Source organism: Aegilops tauschii, chromosome 6 (assembly GCF_002575655.3).
Source record: "Aegilops tauschii subsp. strangulata cultivar AL8/78 chromosome 6, Aet v6.0, whole genome shotgun sequence".
Taxonomy (NCBI): domain Eukaryota; kingdom Viridiplantae; phylum Streptophyta; class Magnoliopsida; order Poales; family Poaceae; genus Aegilops; species Aegilops tauschii.
Window position 1 is genome coordinate 435190126 of NC_053040.3, and position 24922 is coordinate 435215047.

Sequence of the window (24922 nt, forward strand, 5' to 3'; positions counted from 1 at the left end):
AGCATCTTTATAATCACCCAGTTACGTTGTGATGTTTGATAGCACACAAGGCATTCCTCCGGTATCCGGGAGTTGCATAATCTCATAGTCGAAGGAATATGTATTTGACATGAAGAAAGCAATAGCAATAAACTGAACAATCATTATGCTAAGCTAACGGATGGGTGATACGTCCATTTTGCATCATGCTTTTATATCGATATTTATTGCATTACGGGCTGTTATTACACGTTATGTCACAATACTTATGCCTATTCTCTCTTATTTTACAAGGTTTACATGAAGGGGGAGAATGCCGGCAGCTGGAATTCTGGGCTGGAAAGGAGCAAATATTAGAGACCTATTCTGCACAACTCCAAAAGTCCTGAAACTTCACGGAGGCACGTTTTGGAATTAATAAAAAATACTGGCGAAAGAAAGTACCAGAGGGGGCCCACACCCTGGCCACGAGGGCGGGGGGCGCGCCCTACCCCCCTGGGCGCACCCCCTTCCTCGTGGGCCCACTAGCAGGCCTCCTGTGCCCATCTTCTGCTATATGAAGTCTTTTACCCTGGAAAAAATCATAAGCAAGTTTTCGGGAAGAAACTCTGCCGCCACGAGGCAGAACCTCGGCGGAACCAATCTAGGGCTCCGGCAGAGCTGTTCTGCCGGGGAAACTTCCCTCCGGGATGGGGAAATCATCGCCATCGTCATCACCAACGATCCTCTCATCGGGAGGGGGTCAATCTCCATCAACATCTTCACGAGCACCATCTCCTCTAAAACCCTAGTTCATCTCTTGTATCCAATCTTTGTCCCAAAGCCTCAGATTGGTACCTGTGGGTTGCTAGTAGTGTTGATTACTCCTTGTAGTTGATGCTAGTTGGTTTATTTGGTGGAAGATCATATGTTCAGATCCTTAATGCATATTAATACCCCTCTGATTATGAACATGAATATGCCTGAGGACATGGGAGAAGTCTTGCTATAAGTAGTCATGTGAATTTGGTATTCGTTTGATATTTTGATGAGATGTATGTTGTCTTTCCTCTAGTGCTGTTATGTGAACGTTGACTACATGAAACTTCACCATTGTTTGGGCCTAGAGGAAGGCATTGGGACGTAAAGTAGATGATGGGTTGCTAGAGCGACAAAAGCTTAAACCCTAGTTTATGAGTTGCTTCGTAAGGCGCTGTTTTGGATCCATATGTTTCACGCTATGGTTAGGTTTACCTTACTACTTCTCTTGTAGTTACGGATGCTTGCAATAGGGGTTAATCATAAGTGGGATGCTTGTCCAAGAAAGGGCAGTACCCAAGCACCGGTCTACCCACATACCAAATTATCAAAGTAACGAACGTGACTCATATGAGCGTGATGAAAACTAGCTTGACGATAACTCCCATGTGTCCTTGGGAGCGCTTTTCTCTATATAAGAGTTTGTCCAGGCTTGTCCTTTGCTATAAAAAGGATTGGGCCATCTTTCTGCACCTTGTTTAGTTTCATTACTTGTTACCCATTACAAATTACCTTATCACATAACTATCTGTTACCGATAATTTCAGTGCTTGCAGAGAATACCTTACTGAAAACCGCTTGTCATTTCCTTCTGCTCCTCGTTGGGTTTGACACTCTTACTTATCGAAAGGACTACGATAGATCCCCTATACTTGTGGGTCATCAAGACTCTTTTCTGGCGCCGATTCCGGGGAGTGAAGCGCCTTTGGTAGGTGGAATTTGGTAAGGAAAAATTTATATAGTGTGCTGAAATTTACTATCACTTGTTACTATGGAAACTAATCCTATGAGGGGCTTGTTCGGGGTATCTTCACCCCAACCAGTAGAGCAAATAGTTGCTCCTCAACCTACTGAACCTACTGAAAATGTTTACTTTGAAATTCCTTCGGGTATGATAGAGAAACTGCTAGCTAATCCTTTTACAGGAGATGGAACATTACATCCCGATTTGCACCTAATCTATGTGGATGAAGTTTGTGGATTATTTAAGCTTGCAGGTATGCCCGAGGATGTTATCAAGAAGAAGGTCTTCCCTTTATCTTTGAGGGGAGAGGCATTGACATGGTTTAGGCTATGTGATGATATGGGATCATGGAACTACAACCGATTGAAATTGGAATTTCATCAGAAGTTTTATCCTATGCATCTTGTCCATCGTGATCGTAATTATATATATAATTTTTGGCCTCGCGAAGGAGAAAGCATCGCTCAAGCTTGGGGGAGGCTTAAGTAAATGTTATATTCATGCCCCAATCATGAGCTCTCAAGAGAAATGATTATTCAAAAAATTTATGCTCGGCTTTCTCTCAATAATTGCTCCATGCTCGATACTTCTTGTACTAGCTCTTTTATGATGAAGACTATTGAATTCAAGTGGGATTTATTGGAAAGAATTAAATGCAACTCTGGAGATTGGGATCTCGACGAAGGTAAGGAGTCAGGTATGACACCTAAGTTTGATTGTGTTCAATCTTTTATGGATACCGATGTTTTCCGCGAATTTAGCACTAAATATGGACTTGACTCTGAGATAGTAGCTTCTTTCTGTGAACCCTTTTCTACTCATGTTGATCTCCCTAAGGAGAAGTGGTTTAAATATAATCCTCCCATTGAAGTAAAAGTAGTTGCACCTGTTAAAGTTGAAGAAAAGACTATCACTTATAATGATCGTGTCGCTCCTACTGCATATATTGAGAAACCACCTTTCCCTGTTAGAATAAAGGATCATGCTAAAGCTTCAACTGTGGTCAACAAAAGTAACATTAAGACACCCAAACCCCATGAGCAAATTAAAGTTGAACCTAGTGTTGCTATGGTTAAAGATCTCTTGGCTGATAATATTGATGGGCATGTTATTTACTTCTGCAATGAAGCTGCTAGAATTGCTAGACCTGGTACTAAAAATAGACCTATTGTAGGCATGCCTGTTATTTCCGTTAAAATAGGAGATCATTGCTATCATGGCTTATGTGATATGGGTGCTAGCGCAAGTGCAATACATCATTCCTCATACAAAGAAATTATGCATGATATTGCACCTGCTGAGTTAGAGGAAATTGATGTTACAATTAAGCTTGCTAATAGAGACACTTTTCACCAGTTGGGATTGTTAGAGATGTTGAAGTCTTGTGTGGGAAAGTTAAATATCCTGCTGATTTCCTTGTTCTTGGTTCCCCACAAGATAGCTTAATGCTAAGATAGACTGCAAAAAGGATTTTGTTACTATTGGTTTGGGGGATATGTCTCATGAGTTTAATTTTGCTAAATTTCGTAGACAACCCCATGATGAGCAATTGCCTAGTAAAGATGAAATTATTGGTCTTGCTTCTATTGCCGTGCCTCCTAATGATCCTTTAGAACAATATTTTCTAGACCATGAAAATGATATGTTTATGAATGAAAGAAGGGAAATAGATAAAGTATTCTTTAAATAGGGACCTATTTTGAAACACAACTTGCCTGTTGAAATCCTAGGGGATCCTCCTCCACCCAAGGGTGATCCCGTGTTTGAGCTTAAACCATTACCTGATACTCTTAAATATGCTTATGTTGATGAAAAGAAGATATATCCTATTATTATTAGTGCTAACCTTTTAGAGCATGAAGAGAAGAAATTATGGAAAACTCTGAAGAAGCACCATGCTGCTATTGGATATACTCTTGATGATCTTAAGGGCATTAGTCCCACTTTATGCCAACACAAAATAAAATTGGAGAAAGACGCTAAACCAGTTGTTGATCACCAACGACGGCTAAATCCTAAGATGAAAGAAGTGGTAAGGAAAGAAATACTAAAGCTTCTGGAGGCAGGTATAATTTATCCCTTTGCTGATAGTCAGTGGGTAAGTCATGTCCATTGTGTCCCTAAGAAGGGAGGTATTACTGTTGTTCCTAATGATAAAGATGAATTGATCCCACAAAGAATTGTTACAGGTTATAAAATGGTAATTGATTTCCGCAAATTAAATAAAGATACTAAAAAGATCATTACCCTTTACCTTTTATTGATCAAATGCTAGAAAGATTATCCAAGCATACACATTTTTGCTTTCTAGATGGTTATTCCGGTTTCTCTCAAATACCTGTGTCAAAAGAGGACCAAGAAAAGACCACTTTTACTTGCCCTTTCGGTACCTTTGCTTATAGACGTATGCCTTTTGCTTTATGTAACGCACCTGCTACCTTTCAAAGATGCATGATGGCTATATTCTCTGATTTTTGTGAAAAGATTGTTGAGGTTTTCATGGATGATTCCTCCGTATATGGAACTTCTTTTGATGATTGCTTGAGCAACCTTGATCGAGTTTTGCAGAGATGTGAAGAAACTAACCTTGTCTTGAACTGGGAGAAGTGCCACTTTATGGTTAATGAAGGTATTGTCTTGGGGCATAAAATTTCTGAAAAAGGTATTGAAGTTGATAAAGCTAAAGTTGATGCTATTGAAAAGATGCTGTGTCCCAAGGACATTAAAGGTATAAGAAGTTTCCTTGGTCATGCCAGTTTTTATAGGAGGTTCATTAAGGACTTCTCTAAACTCTCCAGGCATCTGACTCATCTCTTACAAAAATATATTCCTTTTGTCTTTGATGATGATTGTGTAGAAGCATTTGAAATACTTAAGAAAGCATTGATTTCTGCACCTATTGTTTAGCCACCTGATTGGAATTTACCCTTTAAAATTATGTGTGATGCTAGTGATTATGCTGTAGGTGCTGTTCTAGGACAAAGAGTTGATAAGAAATTAAATGTTATCCAATATGCTAGTAAAACTCTAGACAATGCCCAGAGAAATTATGCTACTACTGAGAAAGAATTTTTAGCAGTTGTATTTTCTTGTGATAAGTTCATACCTTATATTGTTGATTCTAAAGTAACTGTTCACACTACTCATGTTGCTATTAAATACCTTATGGAAAAGAAGATGCTAAACCTAGACTTATTAGATGGGTTCTCTTGCTACAAGAATTTGATTTGCATATTATTGATAGAAAGGGAGCTGAGAACCCCGTTGCAGACAACTTGTCTAGGTTAGAGAATGTTCTTGATGACCCACTACCTATTGATGATAGCTTTCTTGATGAACAACTAAATGTCATTAATGCTTCTCGTACTGCTCCATGGTATGCTGATTATGCTAATTATATTGTTGCTAAATTTATACCACCTAGTTTCACATACCTGCAAAAGAAAAAGTTTTTCTATGATTTAAGACATTACTTCTGGGATGACCCACACCTTTATAAAGAAGGAGTAGATGGTGTTATCAGACATTGTATACCTGAGCATGAACAGGAACAGATCCTATGCAAGTGTCACTCCGAAGCTTATGGAGGACACCACGCTGGAGATAGAACTGCACATAAGGTATTGCAATCCATTTTTTATTGGCCTACTCTCTTCAAAGATGCCCGTAAGTTTGTCTTGTCTTGTGATGAATGTCAAAGAATTGGTAATATTAGTAGACGTCAAGAAATGCCTATGAATTATTCACTCGTTATTGAACCATTTGATGTTTGGGGCTTTGATTATATGGGACCGTTTCCTTCCTCTAATGGGTATACACATATTTTAGTTGCTGTTGATTACGTTACTAAGTGGGTAGAAGCTATTCCAACTAGTAGTGCTGATCATAACACCTCTATTAAGATGCTTAAAGAAGTTATTTTTCCGAGGTTTGGAGTCCCTAGATACTTAATGACTGATGGTGGTTCACATTTTATTCATGGTGCCTTTCGTAAAATGCTTGCTAAGTATGATGTTAATCATATAATTGCATCTCCATATCACTCGCAGTCTAGTGGTCAAGTAGAACTTAGTAATAGAGAGCTCAAATTAATTTTGCAAAAGACTGTCAATAGATCTAGAAAGAATTGGTCCAAGAAACTTGATGATGCATTATGGGCCTATAGAACTGCATATAAAAATCCTATGGGTATGTCTCCGTATAAAATGGTTTATGGAAAAACATGTCACTTACCTCTCGAACTGGAACATAAGGCATATTGGGCCATTAAAGAGCTCAATTATGCTTTCAAACTCGCCGGTGAGAAGAGGCTATTTGACATTAGCTCACTTGATGAATGGAGAACCCAGGCCTATGATAATGCCAAATTGTTTAAAGAAAAAGTTAAAAGATGGCATGACAAAAGGATACAAAAGTGTGAGTTTAATGTAGGTGATTATGTGTTGCTATTCAACTCTCGTTTAAGATTTTTTGCAGGAAAACTTCTCTCTAAATGGGAAGGTCCTTACGTTATCGAGGAGGTCTATCGTTCCGGTGCCAAAAAAATCAACAACTTCGAAGGCAAAAATCCAAAGGTGGTGAACGGTTAAAGAATCAAACATTATATCTCAGGTAATCCTATAAATGTTGAAACTAATGTTATTGAAACCGTAACCCCAGAGGAATACATAAGGGACACTTTCCAGAACGCTACAGACTCCGAAAAGGAATAGGTATGTGGTACGGTAAGTAAACCAATTCCAAAACAATTCTAATAGCAATTTTCTCCGTTTTGGAATATTTAAGAAAATAGGAAAATAATAAGTAGTCCGGGAAGGACACGAGGCTTCCACGAGGGTGGAGGGCGCGCCCTACCCCCCTGGGCATGCCCCCTGCCTCGTGGGCACCTCGTGTGCAATCCGGACTCCGTTTTCTTGCACGGTACTTCTTTTGGTCGGTAAAAATTCATTATATAATCTCCCGAAGGTTTTTACCACCATACCACGCAAATATCCTCTGTTTTGTTTTGAGCTGTTTCTGCCGCAGATTAGAGCAAGATGTCTTCTCAAGAATCAGTCGGGGAAAGCCGGGTGTCTAATCCGACACCGGGACCAAGAGCAAATAGTGATGCTGACCACTTTGGGCCATCAACGAAGGAAGAGATGGAGGCTGACTTGAAAATGATAGATGCCATGGAGGAGGATCAAGAAGTTACTTCTCGTTTCCGAGACGAATTCACGATGGGGAAACTACAGAGCTCAGCCATTCCAACCTCGGTCATCCCTTCCAATGTTAAATTTCTCTCTTATGAAAATATGAAAAAGAGTGTTACTTGTTCTGCCGCAGCTATGCAACATCCATGGGTGAAAGGAGCTTTAACCGTCACGGGTAAGGTACATAAGGAAATAATGGATCTCAAGCAGCAAGTGAATAAGCTCGAGGAGGAGAATCGTATCCTGAGGGGCATCATCGCCAAGAATATCACATCACCACCTCCGAAGAAGGAGATATAATCACATGGGTATGGACACTCCCCTTGGCAACTGCCAAGCTTGGGGGAGGTGCCCCGATATCGTATCACCATCACACTCCTATATTTACCGTATTTCTTAGTTCGATCCTTTTGGTAATATCTTGATCTAGTAGAATAAAGTTTTAGTATGATCTAGTTTTGAGTTTTGCTTTATGATCCTTCTATGTAATCGAGTCTGTGAGCTATATAATAAAGATTAGTGTTGAGTCAAGGGCTTGATTATCTTGCTATGATCTTGAGGGAATAAGAATAAAAGAGAAAGAATAAAAAGAAGTAAAGAGATCATATTGATCTTATGGAGAGTAATGACTTCACATCTAAAGAGTATGATGAATAAAAGTTGTTGAGGGTTGACAAACATAGTTTTGGTCATCGTTGCAATTAATAGGAAGTAATTAAGAAAGAGAGGTTTTCACATATAAATATACTATCTTGGACATCTATTATGATTGTGAGCACTCATTAAAATATGACATGCTAAAGAGTTGATGTTGGACAAGGAAGACAACGTAATGGGTTATGTTTTCTTATATCTGAAATAAAGTATATTGTCATGGATCATCCAACATGTTGAGCTTGCCTTTCCCCCTCATGCTAGCCAAATTCTTTGCACCAAGTAGAGATACTAATTGTGCTTCCGAATATCCTTAAACCCAGTTTTGCCATGAGTGTCCACCATATCTACCTATGGATTGAGTAAGATCCTTCAAGTAAGTTGTCATGTTGCATGCAATAAAAATTGCTCTCTAAATATGTATGATTTATTAGTGTGGAGAAAATAAACTTTATACGATCTTGTGATATGGAAGCAATAAAAGCGACGGACTGCATAATAAAGGTCCATATCACAAGTGGCAATATAAAGTGACGTTCTTTCGCATTAATATTTCGTGCATCCAACCATAAAAGCACATGACAACCTCTGCTTCCCTCTGCGAAGGGCCTATCTTTTACTTTTGTCTTTTTCCTTATACAAGAGTCAAGGTGATCTTCACCTTTCCTTTCATATTTTATCCTTTGGCAAGCACCTTGTGTTGGAAAGATCCTGATATATATATCCAATTGGATGTAAGTTAGCATGAATTATTATTGTTGACATTACCCTTGAGGTAAAAGGTTGGGAGGCAACACTATAAGCCCCTGTCTTTCTCTGTGTCCGATTAAAACTCCATACCCATAAGTATTGCATGAGTGTTAGCAATTGTGAAAGACTAAATGATAGTTGAGTATGTGGACTTGCTGAAAAGCTCTTATTTTGACTCTTTCCGATGTTATGATAAATTGCAATTGCTTCAATGACCGAGATTATAGTTTGTTGGTTCTCAATGAAGTTTCTGATTCATACTTTACATTGTGAATAGATTATTACTTGAGCATAGAGATCATATGAAAATATCCATATATGTTTCTGTTATAAGAATGATCATGATGCCCTCATGTCCATATTTTATTTTATCGACACCTCTATCTCTAAACATGTGGACATATTTTTCGTTATCGGCTTCCGCTTGAGGACAAGCGAGGTCTAAGCTTGGGGGAGTTGATACGTCCATTTTGCATCATGCTTTTATATCGATATTTATTGCATTATGGGCTGTTATTACACGTTATGTCACAATACTTATGCCTATTCTCTCTTATTTTACAAGGTTTACATGAAGAGGGAGAATGCCGGCAGCTGGAATTCTGGGCTGGAAAAGGAGCAAATATTAGAGACCTATTCTGCACAGCTCCAAAAGTCCTGCAACTTCACGGAGGCACGTTTTGGAATTAATAAAAAATACTGGCGAAAGAAAGTACTAGAGGGGGCCCACACCCTGGCCACGAGGGCGGGGGGCGCGCCCTACCCCCTGGGCGCACCCCCTTCCTCGTGGGCCCACTAGCAGGCCTCCTGTGCCCATCTTCTGCTATATGAAGTCTTTTACCCTGGAAAAAATCATAAGCAAGTTTTCGGGAAGAAACTCCGCCGCCACGAGGCAGAACCTCGGCGGAACCAATCTAGGGCTCCGGCAGAGCTGTTCTGCCGGGGAAACTTCCCTCCGGGAGGGGGAAATCATCGCCATCGTCATCACCAACGATCCTCTCATCGGGAGGGGGTCAATCTCCATCAACATCTTCACGAGCACCATCTCCTCTAAAACCCTAGTTCATCTCTTGTATCCAATCTTTGTCCCAAAGCCTCAGATTGGTACCTGTGGGTTGCTAGTAGTGTTGATTACTCCTTGTAGTTGATGCTAGTTGGTTTATTTGGTGGAAGATCATATGTTCAGATATTTAATGCATATTAATACCCCTCTAATTATGAACATGAATATGCCTAAGGACATGGGAGAAGTCTTGCTATAAGTAGTCATGTGAATTTGGTATTCGTTCGATATTTTGATGAGATGTATGTTGTCTTTCCTCTAGTGCTGTTATGTGAACGTTGACTACATGAAACTTCACCATTGTTTGGGCCTAGAGGAAGGCATTGGGACGTAAAGTAGATGATGGGTTGCTAGAGCGACAGAAGCTTAAACCCTAGTTTATGAGTTGCTTCGTAAGGCGCTGTTTTGGATCCATATGTTTCATGCTATGGTTAGGTTTACCTTAATACTTATCTTGTAGTTGCGGATGCTTGCAATAGGGGTTAATCATAAGTGGGATGCTTGTCCAAGAAAAGGCAGTACCCAAGCACCGGTCTACCCACATACCAAATTATCAAAGTAACGAACGCGAATCATATGAGCGTGATGAAAACTAGCTGACGATAATTCCCATGTGTCCTCGGGGGCGCTTTTCTCTATATAAGAGTTTGTCCAGGCTTGTCCTTTGCTATAAAAAGGATTGGGACATCTTTCTGCACCTTGTTTACTTTCATTACTTGTTACCCGTTACAAATTACCTTATCACAAAACTATCTGTTACCGATAATTTCAGTGCTTGCAGAGAATACCTTACTGAAAACCGCTTGTCATTTCCTTCTGCTCCTCATTGGGTTCGATACTCTTACTTATCGAAAGGACTACGATAATGATGTGATCCCGTTCCTCAAATGACAACACATGTCTATGGTTACGAAACTTAACCATCTTTGATTAACGAGCTAGTCTAGTAGAGGCTTACTAGGGACACGGTGTTTTGTCTATGTATCCACACGTGTATCAAGTTTCCGGTTAATACAATTCTAGCATGAATAATAAACATTTATCATGATATAAGGAAATATAAAATAATAACTTTATTATTGCCTCTAGGGCATATTTCCTTCATCAACTACCCCGACTTCACCCGGACTCATGGGCCAGGGACATCTTATGTATCCCATGTTTTTTGGACAAAGACATGCCATTGATCATTACGATCATGTGGGCCATTTGGCACTCCCGCAATAGAATTAAACATGATGAGGAAGGCTGGGATCCAGCCAACTCTATGTGCCTAACGCGGGAAGCTCTAGCCATTCTTGATCTACCACGGAAACAATCTATAACCTTACCAGGTCATGGATGGAGGCCACTAGAATCAAGTCATACATCTATCACTACTGATGGTGCTATAGATTTTGATACATGCACTGAAGGTGCTGGAGGTGTGGTGCGATCTTAACATAAACTGTTGGGTTCTTGGTGTAAACCATATATGGGGATCATTGATCCACTAGTTGCTGAAGCGATGGCGCTGCGCGATGGTGTTCTTGTTGCTAATCTTTGAGGACTCACGCATGTGATAATGGAGGTGGACTACCTGGAGATGGTCAACCTCTGGAACACTCGCCACAATTCCAGATCAGCTGTGGCTCCTATTTTAGTTAATTGGAGAGCTAGCTCATGGTTTTTCCCTTTTTGTAATTCAACATGTAAATCTGTCAGCTAATGTTCTGGCTCATTTGTGTGCGAGGCGAGCCTGCACACTACATGTACCACAAAGCTGGCTCGATGAAACTCCAAGCTTTCTCGTGACTAGCCTTCTTGCTGATTGTCCGAGAAATGCCTTCATTTGAAGAAAGCTCTCTGAATTTCCCGCAAAAAAACTCCTGGGAGTGATCCATGCTATCAATTTGGCTTCTCACGTCAATTTTGACCTGGTCGTCCGGCTGTGTGAGCTGGTCTATTTCGTGGGCCATTTTTGTCAGCGGTGTAGAGCCATGGGCCCTGGCTGTCAGTCATTGATTCATCTTGTTTGCGTTCGAAAGGGATTAGGGATCGACGGCTCATTGCGAGACGTCAACCTAGCACAGCATGGCGGCGGATCGGACACGTGGACGACGTTCGATGGTAGCCGCACACTAGCACGGCATGTAGCATAGGCGCGCGGCGCTGCTCCAGCCGCAACCCACATCCCTGCACCGTCCCGATGTCCCTTCACCTGTAGGGTGCCGCAAACGGAGCGGCGTGGCACCGACAGAGTTAGATGTCGTAGTTTGTCTTGCTAGAAGATGCGCAAGCACGGGAAAGAGAGGGCCACAGGAGGCAGGAAAGGTGAACCTTATAATTTTATTGTTGATTCCTATGCTTGTTTGTTTGAGCTTGCGAAAACATGCTGGTGAATTAGTAAAAATAAAGGACAAATAAGAAGGCTCAATCATGTTTACTATCTACCCCCTCCGCCCTAGAATATAAGAACATTTTTCAAGCTATGTTAGCTTGAAAAATGATCTTATATTGTGGGACGGAGGGAGTACTTCAAGGATCATATGCATGTGAACTGATTTGTTAACATATCACATCTAGCAAGTAGTAGGTGTTACGTGCAAATGCATCTGCAGCTAATGTTGGAGAACACAGTATTTCAAAAAAATTCCTACGATCACGCAAGATCTATCTAGGAGATGCATAGCAATGAGCAGGGAGAGTGTGTCCACGTACCCTCGTAGACCGAAAGCGGAAGCGTTTAGTAACGCGGTTGATGTAGTCGAACGTCTTCGCGATCCAACCGATCCAAGTACCGAACGTACGGCACCTCCGCGTTCAGCACACGTTCAGCTCGATGACGTCCCTCGAGCTCTTGATCAAGTTAAGGCCGAGGGAGAGTTCTGTCAGCATGACGGCATGGTGATGGTGATGATGAAGTTACCGGCGCAGGGCTTCGCCTAAGCACTATGACGATATGACCGAGGTGTGTAACTGTGGAGGGGGGGCACCGCACAGGGTTAAGAGAAACTTGTGTATCCTAGGGTGCCCCCTGCCCCCGTATATAAAGGAGGGGAGGGGGGCCAGCCGGCCCTGTAGGGCGCGCCAGGAGGAGGGGGTCCTACTAGGACTCCAAGTCCTAGTAGGATTCCACCTGGAGGAAAGTGGGAAGAAGGAAAGGAGAGGGGGAAGGGAAGGAAAGGGGGGTGCCGCCCCCTTCCCCAAGTCCAATTCGGACCCAAAGGGGGGGCGCGTCCAGCCCCTTGTGGCCCTTCCTCTCTCCCCACTAAGGCCCATGAAGGCCCATTAGTTCCCCCGGGGGTTCTGATAACCCTCCGGCACTCCGATAATTATCCGGTACCTCTTGGAACTCATCCGGTGTCCGAATAACATCGTCCAATATATCAATCTTTATGTCTCGACCATTTCGAGACTCCTCGTCATGTCCGTGATCTCATCCGGGACTCCGAACAATCTTCGGTCATCAAATCACATAACTCACAATACAAATCGTCATCGAACTTCAAGCGTGCGGACCCTACGGGTTCGAGAACTATTTACACATGACCGAGAAACATCTCCGACCAATAACCAATAGCGGAACCTGGATGCTCATATTGGCTTGTACATATTCTACGAAGATCTTTATCGGTCAAACCGCATAACAACATACGTTGTTCCCTTTGTCATCGGTATGTTACTTGCCCGAGATTCGATCGTCGGTATCATCATACCTAGTTCAATCTCGTTACCGGCAAGTCTCTTTACTCGTTCCGTAGTGCATCATCCCGCAACTAACTCATTAGTCACATTGCTTGCAAGGCTCATAGTGATGTGCATTATCGAGAGGGCCCAAAAATACCTCTCCGATACTCGGAGTGACTAATCCTCATCTCGATCTATGCCAACCCAACAAACACCTTCGGGGACACCTGTAGAGCATCTTTATAATCACCCAGTTACGTTGTGACGTTTGATAGCACACAAGGTGCTCCTCCGGTATTCGGAAGTTGCATAATCTCGTAGTCAGAGGAACATGTATAAGTCATGAAGAAAGCAATAACAGAAAAACTAAACGATCATTATGCCAAGCTACCGGATGGGTCTTGTCCATCACATCATTCTCTAATGATGTGATCCCGTTCATCAAATGAAAACACATGTCTATGGCTAGGAAACATAACCATCTTTGATTAACGAGCTAGTAAAGTAGAGGCATACTAGGGACACAGTCTGTTTGCCTATGTATTCACACATGTACTAAGTTTCCGGTTAATACAATTCTAGCATGAATAATGAACATTTATCATGATATAAGGAAATATAAATAACAAATTTATTATTGCCTCTAGGGCATATTTCCTTCAGTCTCCCACTTGCACTAGAGTCAATAATCTAGATTACATAGCAATAATTCTAACACCCATGGGGTCTTGGTGCTAATCACGTTTTGCTCGTGGAAGAGGCTTAGTCAACGGGTCTGCAACGTTGAGATCTGTATGTATTTTGCAAACTTCTATGTCTCCCTCCTTGACTAGATCGCGGATGGAATTGAAGCGTCTTTCGATGTGCTTGGTTCTCTTGTGAAATCTGGATTCCTTCGCCAAGGCTATTTCTCCAGTATTGTCACAAAAGATTTTCATTGGACCCGATGCACTAGGTATTACACCTAGATCGGATATGAACTCCTTCATCCAGACTCCTTCATTTGCTGCTTCGAAAGCAGCTATGTACTCCACTTTACACGCAGATCCCGCCCCGGCGCTCTGCTTAGAACTGCACCAACTGACAGCCCCACAATTCAATATAAATACGTATCCGGTTTGCGATTTAGAGTCATCCGGATTAGAGTCAAAGCTTGCATCGACGTAACCATTTACGACGAGCTCTTTGTCTCCACCATAAACGAGAACCATATCCTTAGTCCTTTTCAGGTATTTCAGGATGTTCTTGACCGTTGTCCAGTGATCCACTCCAGGAATACTTTGGTACCTCCCTACTATACTTATAGCAAGGCACACATCAGGTCTGGTACACAACATTGCATACATGATAGAACCTATGGCTGAGGCATAGGGAATGACTTTCATTTTCTCTCTATCTTCTGCAGTGGTCGGGCATTGAGTCTCACTCAACTTGACACCTTGTAACACAGGAAAGAACCCTTTATTTGACTGGTCCATTTTGAGCTTCTTCAAAATCTTATCAAGGTATGTGCTTTGTGAAAGTCCAATTAAGCGTCTTGATCTATCTCTATAGATCTTGATGCCTAATATGTAAGCAACTTCACCGAGGTCTTTCATTGAAAAATTCTTATTCAAGTATCCTTTTATATGCTATTCAGAAATTTAGTATCATTTCCGATCAACAATATGTCATCCACATATAATATTATAAATGCTACAGAGCTCCCACTCACTTTCTTGTAAATACAAGCTCTACAAAAGTCTGTATAAAACCATATACTTTGATCACACTATCAAAGCGTATATTCCAACTCCGAGAGGCTTGAACTAGTCCATAAATGGATCGCTGGAGCTTGCACACTTTGTTAGCACCTTTAGGATCGACAAAACCTTCTGGTTGCATCATATACAAATCTTCTTTAAGAAATCCATTAAGGAATGCAGTTTTGACATCAATTTGCCAAATTTCATAATCATAAAATGCGGCAATTGCTAACATGATTCGGACAGACTTAAGCATCGCTACGGGTGAGAAGGTCTCATCGTAGTCAACTCCTTGAACTTGTCGAAAACCTTTCGCAACAAGTCGAGCTTTATAGACAGTAACATTACCATCAGCGTCAGTCTTCTTGATCCATTTATTCTCTATGGCTCGCCGATCATCGGGCAAGTCAACCAAAGTCCATACTTTGTTCTCATACATGGATCCCATCTCAGATTTCATGGCCTCAAGCCATTTTGCGAAATCTGGGCTCATCATCACTTCCGCATAGTTCATAGGTTCGTCATGCTCTAGTGACATGACGTCCATAATAGGATTACCGTACAACTCTCGTGCGGAACCTACTCTGGTTGACCTACGAGGTTCGGTAGTAACTTGATCTAAAGTTTCATGATCATCATCATTAACTTTCTCACTAATTGGTGTAGGAATCACTGGAACTGATTTTTGTGATGAACTACTTTCCAATTCGGGAGTAGGTACAATTACCTCATCAAGTTCTACTTTCCTCCCACTAACTTCTTTCGAGAGAAACTCCTTCTCTAGAAAGGATCCATTCTTAGCAACAAATATCTTGCCTTCGGATCTGATAGAGGTGTACCAACAGTCTCCTTTGGGTATCCTATGAAGACACATTTCTGATTTGGGTTCGAGTTTATCTGGTTGAAGCTTTTTCGCATAAGCATCGCAGCCCCACACATTAAGAAACGACAACTTGGGTTTCTTGCCAAACCACAGTTCATAAGGTGTCATCTCAACGGATTTAGATGGTGCCCTATTTAACGTGAATGCAGCCGTCTCTAAAGCATAACCCCAAAATGATAGCCGTAAATCAGTAAGAGACATCATAGATCGCACCATATCTAATAAAGTGCGGTTACGACGTTTGGACACACCATTACGATGTGGTGTTCCGGGTGGCGTGAGTTGCGAAACTATTCTGCATTGTTTCAAATGAAGACCAAACTCATAACTCAAATATTCTCCTCCACGATCAGATCGTAGAAACTTTATTTTCTTGTTACGATGATTTTCCACTTCACTCTGAAATTCTTTGAACTTTTCAAATGTTTCAGACTTATGTTTCATCAAGTAGATATACCCATATCTGCTTAAATCATCTGTGAAGGTCAGAAAATAACGATACCCGCCGCGAGCCTCAACACTCATCAGACCGCATACATCAGTTTGTATTATTTCCAATAAGTCAGTTGCTCGCTCCATTGTTCCGGAGGACGGAGTCTTAGTCATCTTGCCCATGAGGCATGCTTCGCAAGCATCAAGTGATTCATAATCAAGTGAATCCAAAAGCCCATCAGCATGGAGTTTCTTCATGCGCTTTACACCAATATGACCTAAACAACAGTGCCACAAATAAGTTGCACTATCATTATTAAACTTATATCTTTTGGCTTCAACACTATGAATATGTGTATCACTACTATCAAGATTCAACAAAAATAGACCACTCATCAAGGGTGCATAACCATAAAAGATATTACTCATATAAATAGAACAACCATTATTCTCTGATTTAAATGAATAACCGTCTCGAATCAAACAAGATCCAGATATATTGTTCATGCTCAACGCTCGCACGAAATAACGATTATTTAGGTCTAAAGATAATCCCGACGCTAGATGTACAGGTAGCGTGCCGACCGCGATCACATCGACTTTGGAACCATTTCCCACGCGCATCGTCACCTCGTCCTTAGCCAATCTTCATTTAATCTGTAGCCCCTATTTCGAGTTGCAAATATAAGCAACATAACCAGTATCAAATACCCAGGCGCTGCTACGAGCATTAGTAAGGTACACATCAATAACATTTATATCAAATATACCTTTCACTTTGCCATCCTTCTTATCCGCCAAATACTTGGGGCCGTTCCGCTTCCTGTGAACAGTCCCTTTGTAGTAGAAGCACTCAGTCTCAGGCTTAGGTCCTGACTTGGGCTTCTTCACTTGAGCAGCAACTTGCTTGCTGTTCTTCTTGAAGTTCCCCTTCTTTCCTTTGCCCTTTTTCTTGAAACTAGTGGTCTTGTTAACCATCAACACTTGATGCTCCTTCTTGATTTCTACCTCCGCAGCCTTTAGCATCGCGAAGAGCTCGGGAATAGTCTTTTCCATCCCTCGCATATTATAGTTCATCATGAAGCTTTTGTAGCTTGGTGGCAGTGATTGAAGAACTCTGTCAATGAAACTATCATCAGGAAGATTAACTCCCAGTTGAGTCAAGTGGTTGTGGTACCCAGACATTCTGAGTATATGTTCACTGACACAACTATTCTCCTCCATCTTGCAGCTATAGAACTAATTGGAGACTTCATATCTCTCAATCCGGGCATTTGCTTGAAATATTAACTTCAACTCCTAGAACATCTCATATGCTCAATGACATTCAAACATCGTTGAAGTCCCGGTTCTAAGCCGTAAGCATGGCACTCTGAACTATCGAGTAGTCATCAGCTTTGCTCTGCCAGACGTTTATAATGTCCGGAGTTGCTCCTGTAGCGGGTCTTGCACCTAGCGGTGCTTCTAGGACGTAATTCTTCTGTGCAGCAATGAGGATAATCCTCAAGTTACGGACCCAGTCCATGTAGTTTCTACCATCATCTTTCAACTTAGCTTTCTCTAGGAACACATTAAAATTCAAGGGAACGGTAGCACGGGCCATGATCTACAACAACATAGACATGCAAAATACTATCAGGTACTAAGTTCATGATAAATTAAAGTTCAATTAATCATATTTCTTAAGAACTCCCACTTAGATAGACATCCCTCTAGTCATCTAAATGATCACGTGATCCATATCAACTAAACCATGTCCGATCATCACGTGAGATGGATTAGCTTTCAATGGTGAACATCACTATGTTGATCATATCTACTATATGATTCACGCTCGACCTTTCGGTCTCAGTGTTCCGAGGCCATATCTGCATATTCTAGGCTCGTCAAGTTTAACCCGAGTATTCTGCGTGTGCAAAACTGGCTTGCACCCGTTGTATGTGAACGTAGAGCTTATCACACCCGATCATCACGTGGTGTCTCGGCACGACGAACTGTAGCAACGGTGCATACTCAGGGAGAACACTTATACCTTGAAATTTAGTGAGAGATCATCTTATAATGCTACCACCGTACAAAGCCAAATAAGATGCATAAAGGATTAACATCACATGCAATCCAAATAAGTGATATGATATGGCCACCATCATCTTGTGCCTTTGATCTCCATCTCCAAAGCACCATCATGATCACCATCGTCATCGGTTGACACCTTGATCTCCATCGAAGCATCGTTGTGGTCTTGCCAACTATTGCTTCTACTACTATCGCTACCGCTTAGTGATAAAGTAAAGCAATTACATGGCGATTGCATTTCATACAATAAAGCGACAACCATATGGCTCCTGCCAGTTGCCGATAACTGTTACAAAACATGATCATCTCATACAAAAATTATATATCATCACGTCTTGACCATATCACATCACAACAAGCCCTGCAAAAACTAGTTAGACGTCCTCTACTTTGTTGTTGCAAGTTTTACGTGGCTGCTACGGGCTTCTAGCAAGAACCGTTCTTACCTACGCATCAAAACCACAACGATTTTTCTTCAAGTGTGCTATTTTAACCTTCAACAAGGACCAGGCGTAGTCAAACTCGATTCAACTAAACGTAGAGAAACAGACACCCGCTAGCCACATGTGTGCGAAGCACGTCGGTAGAACCAGTCTCATGAACGCGGTCATGTAATGTCGGTCCAGTCCGCTTCATCCAACTATACCGCCGAATCAAAGTAAGACGTTGCTGGTAAGCAGGATGACTATTTCGCCCACAACTCTTTGTGTTCTGCTCGTGCATATAACATCTACGCATAGGCCTGGCTCGGATGCCACTGTTGGGGAACGTAGTATTTCAAAAAAATTCCTATGATCACGCAAGATCTATCTAGGACATGCATAGCAACGAGCGGGGAGAGTGTGTCCACGTACCCTCGTAGACCGAAAGCGGAAGCGTTTAGTAACGCAGTTGATGTAGTCGAACGTCTTCGCGATCCAACCGATCCAAGTACCGAACGTACGACACCTCCCCGTTCAGCACACGTTCAGCTCGATGACGTCCCTCAAGCTCTTGATCCAGATAAGGCCGAGGGATAGTTCCGTTAGCACAACGGTGTGGTGACGGTGATGATGAAGTTACCGGCGCACTGCTTCGCCTAAGCACTACGACGATATGACCGAGGTGTGTAACTGTGGAGGGGGGCACCGCACATGGTTAAGAGAAACTTGTGTGTCCAAAGGTGCCCCCCTGCCCCGTATATAAAGGAGGGGAGGGGGAGGCCGGCCGGCCCTGTAGGGAGCCCTAGGAGGAGGGAGTCCTACTAGGACTCCAAGTCCTAGTAGGATTCCACCTGGAGGAAAGGGGGAAAAAGGAAAGGAGAGGGGGAAGGGAAGGAAAGGGGGGCGTCGCCCCCTTCCCCTGGTCCAATTCGAAACAACAGGCGGCGGGCACCCAGCCCCTTGTGGCCCTTCCTCTCTCCCCACTAAGGCCCATGAAGGCCCATTAGTTCCCCCAGGGGTTTCGATAACCCTCCGGCACTCCGATAATTATCCGGTGCCTCTCGGAACTCATCCGGTGTCCTAATAACATCGTCCAATATATCAATCTTTATGTCTCGACCATTTCGAGACTCCTCGTCGTGTCCGTGATCTCATCCGGGACTCCGAACAATCTTCCATCATCAAATCACATAACTCATATTACAAATCGTAATCGAACGTTAAGCGTGCGGACCCTACGGGTTCGAGAACTATGTAGACATGACCGAGACACATCTCCGGCCAATAACCAATAGCGCAACCTGGATGCTCATAATGGCTCCTACATATTCTATGAAGATCTTTATCGTTCAAACCGCATAACAACATACATTGTTCCCTTTGTCATCGGTATGTTAGTTGCCCGAGATTCGAACGTTGGTATCATCATAACTAGTTCAATCTCATTATCGGCAAGTCTCTTTACTCGTTTCATAGTGCATCATCCCGCAACTAACTCATTAGTCACATTGCTTGCAAGGCTCATAGTGATGTGCATTACCGAGAGGGCCCAGAGATACCTCTCCGATACTCGGAGTGACAAATCCTAATCTCGATCTATGCCAACCTGTCGGTGTCAAAACCGGCGGATCTCGGGTAGGGGGTCACGAACTGTGCGTCTAAGGCGGATGGTAACAGGAGGCGGGGGACACGATATTTACCCAGGTTCGGGCCCTCTCGATGGAGGTAATACCCTACTTCCTGCTTGATTGATTTGATGATATGAGTATTACAAGAGTTGATCTACCACGAGATCGTAGAGGCTAAACCCTAGAAGCTAGCCTATGGTATGATTGTTGTTGTCCTGCGGACTAAACCCTCCGGTTTATATAGACACCGGAGGCGGCTAGGGTTACATAGAGTCGGTTACAAGGGAGGAGATCTACACATCCGTATTGCCAAGCTTGCTTTCCACGCCAAGGAGAGTCCCATCCGGACATGGGACGAAGTCTTCCATCCTGTATCTTCATAGTCCAATAGTCCGGCTGTCCGAGGACCCCCTAATCCAGGACTCCCTCAGTAGCCCCTGAACCAGGCTTCAATGACGATGAGTCCGGCGCGCAGATTGTCTTCGGCATTGCAAGGCGGGTTCCCCCTCCGAATATTCCGTAGAAGATTTTGAACACAAGGATAGTGTCCGGCTCTGCAAAACAAATTCCACATACCACCGTAGAGAGAATAATATTTCCACAAATCTAATCTGCTGACACATTCTGCAGCATGACATCATACCACGGCCTGGTCATTATTCGAACCGTTTTTCTCAACCAGCCACTGCACATATTGCGAGGCGGTTTTCTTGGCACGTCTTGTCGAAGCAGAGATCGTGTCCCCTTATCACGGGATTCTCGTCAATACGGGTGTGGGTCACCCAACCACGCCATCAATTACGGTGCTTGGGGAATAAGCGAGTTTACCAGGCAGGTGGGGAGGCGCATAGTTTCTTCCGCCCTTATAAAGGGACAAGGATTCATCTTTTTTCACCCACGCCCTCTTCCTCCTGCTCATCCATTCTTGCGCACTCGAGCTCCAGCACCCAAGTTCGCATTTTCTCCTCAAACCACTCCAAGCATGTCCGGAGCGGGAGGCAAGTGGATGGTCTCCTTCGTTACGGAGGAGGACATCACAAAGCTACGGGGAGCCGGATACCTGGCCGCGGATATCGCACACCGGCTGCCAGATGCGGGGCAGATCGTCCCTACTCCAGAACCCCGTGCGAGGGTGGTATTTCTTACCCACTTCGTCTGCAAACTGGGATTCCCCCTCCACCCGTTTGTCCGCGGGCTCATGTTCTACTATGGGCTGGACTTTCACGATCTGGCCCCCAATTTCATCCGCAACATCTCGGCGTTTATCGTCTTGTGCGAGGCCTTCCTCCGCATCAAGCCCCACTTCGGCCTGTGGCTGAAGACCTTCAACGTTAAACCGAAGGTGGTGGTCGGCCAACAAGCGGAGTGCGGAGGCGCCATGGTGGGAAAAATGCCCAATGTCACCTGGATCGAAGGCTCCTATGTGGAGACCGTAAAGGGGTGGCAATCGGGGTGGTTCTACATCACCGAGCCGCGCGACACCAACTGGGTGGCGACCCCCGAATTTCGATCCGGAATCCCCATGCGTCTCACCTCCTGGAAAGAGAAGGGCCTATCCTGGGGTTCCTCGATAGAGCTGACCGGACTCCAGACCTACGTCAAAAACATGATGAGCAAGAAAATCAAGCATGTCAACATGGTCCAAGTCATGCTCTTCCGCCGGATCCTCCCGTGTCAAAGACGGGGATTCAATTTGTGGGAGTTCGACCCGGCCGAGCACCAGACGCTGCGAGAGCTCTTCGACATGACGCATAAGGACGTCTGGAAGGTGTTGTTCAAGGGTGCCGAGGTATCTCCTCCCCTTACCGAGGACCGCGGACTCAGCGCAAAGCGCCCTGCCAATCCGGTAAGTCTTTTATATCTCATAAGATGTTCTTTTCCCCAGTATAACCACGAGCGGGATCTAAGCCTCCACGCCATTTAACAGGACTGGGTAGCGACAGCGGAGCAGATCGATTGTCCAGCCCCCCTGCCCGAAGATCCAGCAGATGCTCTCCTAACGGAGATGGTGGTTCCGGCGCCTTATGAGGTGCCGGAGAAGAAGGCCAAGAAGAAGGCCACAGGGACCAGGAAGGGTCTCCGGCGCAAGGTTATATCGGACTCATCGTCTGAAAACACCAAGGCGCACTCCTCCCATGAAAACGAGGAGGAGGAAGAGGAAAGTTCTCCCCCCCAGCCGGGGGGGGGGGCAGGAAAAGGAAGGCCGCCCCATCAGGGGAGGCCGAAGGGTCCAAGAAGGGAAGGACCCTCCTCCCGGACTGCTCCACGACGGCCGCTTTCAGCGACAAGGAGTGGTTACCCAGGGACAAGCCCCTGGCGAAGTCGTGAGTATCCGGATACCATAATAATTCTTGGTACATCTTATTGTATTGTTTCTTATCACGCCGCGCATGCTTATGTAGTCCATCTCGAGCCCATATCGACGTATCTTCGTCGGATGATTCTTTGGGCCCGTCAGATATGAACAGCGATTCACTCCTGACCGCCTCCTCCCCCCGCCCTACAGACGACGCCGAGGTGTTGTCTCAAAGGGAACTGAACCAAGGGGAGACAGTTCCGGAGGCGCCCCAAGGCGACATTCCAGGCGCTGGGCGCACGAGGGGCAAGACTCCCCTAGGCCCTAACGCTGGGGCAGCAAGTCTAGCCCCAAGCCGAATACGGCGCCGGAACCTCCAGTGGTTCTGGATTCTGTCAGGTAACCCCTCGCTAAGGGGGGCAAGCCGTCTGTGCCGATGGCCTCTGTCCATCCAGAGGCATCGGACAACTTGCTGGAAGTGCTTCGCGGCGCTTCCATTGACGAAGAGCACCGCACTATTATGAGTGCGGTAGTCAAGAAGGTTTAGTCCGTTAAGAGCGGACTAACTGAAGCCTGTGCCAGCCTCCTAACCGGCTTTGAGGTAAGTAATCAAATTGTAAGAAAATGTTATAGCATAGACGGTAGCCCCTGATGCTCTATTTGGTGTCCGCGAAGAAAGGCCGAATAGAGGATCAAATAATAATCGCAGGAGTCTAATCAGAATGTGTCTATGTGAATAAGCAGGCTTCACTGCTGGCCGCCGCCGCTCGTACTGCGGAGGTCGCCGCACTGACGCGGGACCTTGAGCGGTCCAAGGAAGAGCTCGGCCTTACCAAGAGGCAGCTCGAAGAGAACAAAGGTAAGTGACACCCCGTCTGAATATTGATAAAGAAAATTTTGGTTTTGGAATAATAGGATCGTCTTGAATTTTGCTAGGGGCCACGACCGAAGTGGCGGCCCTGCAGAAGGCGCTATCCAAGGCCGAAGACAAAGCGGCCAAGGAGCGCCTCGAGCGAGAGAAGCAAGAGGCCCGAGTAGGCGAGGTGCGGCAAGAGCTCCAAGCTCTCGTCAAGGAACACGAGTCCTTGGAGCTTGACTCTAAGACGCAAGGGTCCGAGCTTGTGAAGGCCCTCGAAAGCGCACAACATGCCAAGGCTGAAGCCCAAAAGGCCCTCCAGGAAATTAAGGCGGTTAAGAAGATAGCGGCGGGTAAGGCATTCATTATGCAAAGCAAGCATGTGAAGGAAACTTTCTTTTTACTTACCCGAGTTCGGAGCTCTCCAGGAGCGTTCGCAGATCTACCCCGCAGTGTGTCGGATGCCGCGGAGTTCTACCGGGCCGTGCAGGGGAGCTCGACGGAGAAGATGTTCTGGTCTCAGTATACTGGGACCGAACATCCAATGCCCTTGAGCGACCAGTTGAAGCAACTGGTCGAGCTTCACAAGGCGGCCGAACAGGCCATCAAGGGTCTTATAGTCCGGATGTGGCCTGGCGAGCCCCTGCCTGGTAGCTACTTCGGTTTGGTGAGGCGGCTTGTGAATGCCTGCCCGCGGCTTGAAGTCACAAAGCGGTCCGTCTGCATCGAGGGTGCGCGCAGGGCTTTTGCCCGGGCGAAGGTGCACTAGGCGAAGTTGGACGCCGAAAAGCTGGTGAAGGAGGGGCCGCCAGAGGGCAAGGAGCATCGCCACCCCGAAAAGTATTATGACAGTGTCCTGAAGGGTGCCCGCCTTGTGGCGGAGGAATGTGCTAAGGATGTAATATTTGAATGAATGTACTCATGTGATCCTGTAATATGAAATGAGTTCATTTGCGCTATGCAACGCTTGTTAATTTAAAATATTACCTTCTGTGCGGCCGTTTATAAAATCTGAGAGTTGGCCAGTCGTCGGCTTCTGCCCCCATGTAACTAGTACTGAGGTGTTCGGGATAAACCTGAGCACTCTTTATCCCAATTTGGGTCCTTCGAAGGAGGTGTTCAGCACAATGAACCAGACAATCGGACTATAAAGCTTTATCACTCTCACTTAGCCATAGAAGTCTACAATTTTAAATTTTGGCGAAGCCCCTAGTATTCGGAAGGCCGAATTTGGGGCGCTATATACGCCTCAGTCGGGTAAGGCCAACTCCTCGCCCGAAGCGGAAAAAGTCTTTAAGGACTTGAGACCTCTCGAACAGCGACCAGCTCTCGCCTCATCATGACAGTCAGTTTTCGGCTTTCTCTACTGAGGTGCTCGTCCGAAAGAACCGGGACACAATCGCAGTAGTTCTCCCAGTGCTACCTTAGCCGATATTGCGGAACATAAGGTACCAAAACATGGGAGCCGGGCAAACCCAACTATTGACCCAAGACATGATTCGGAGCTGATGCATG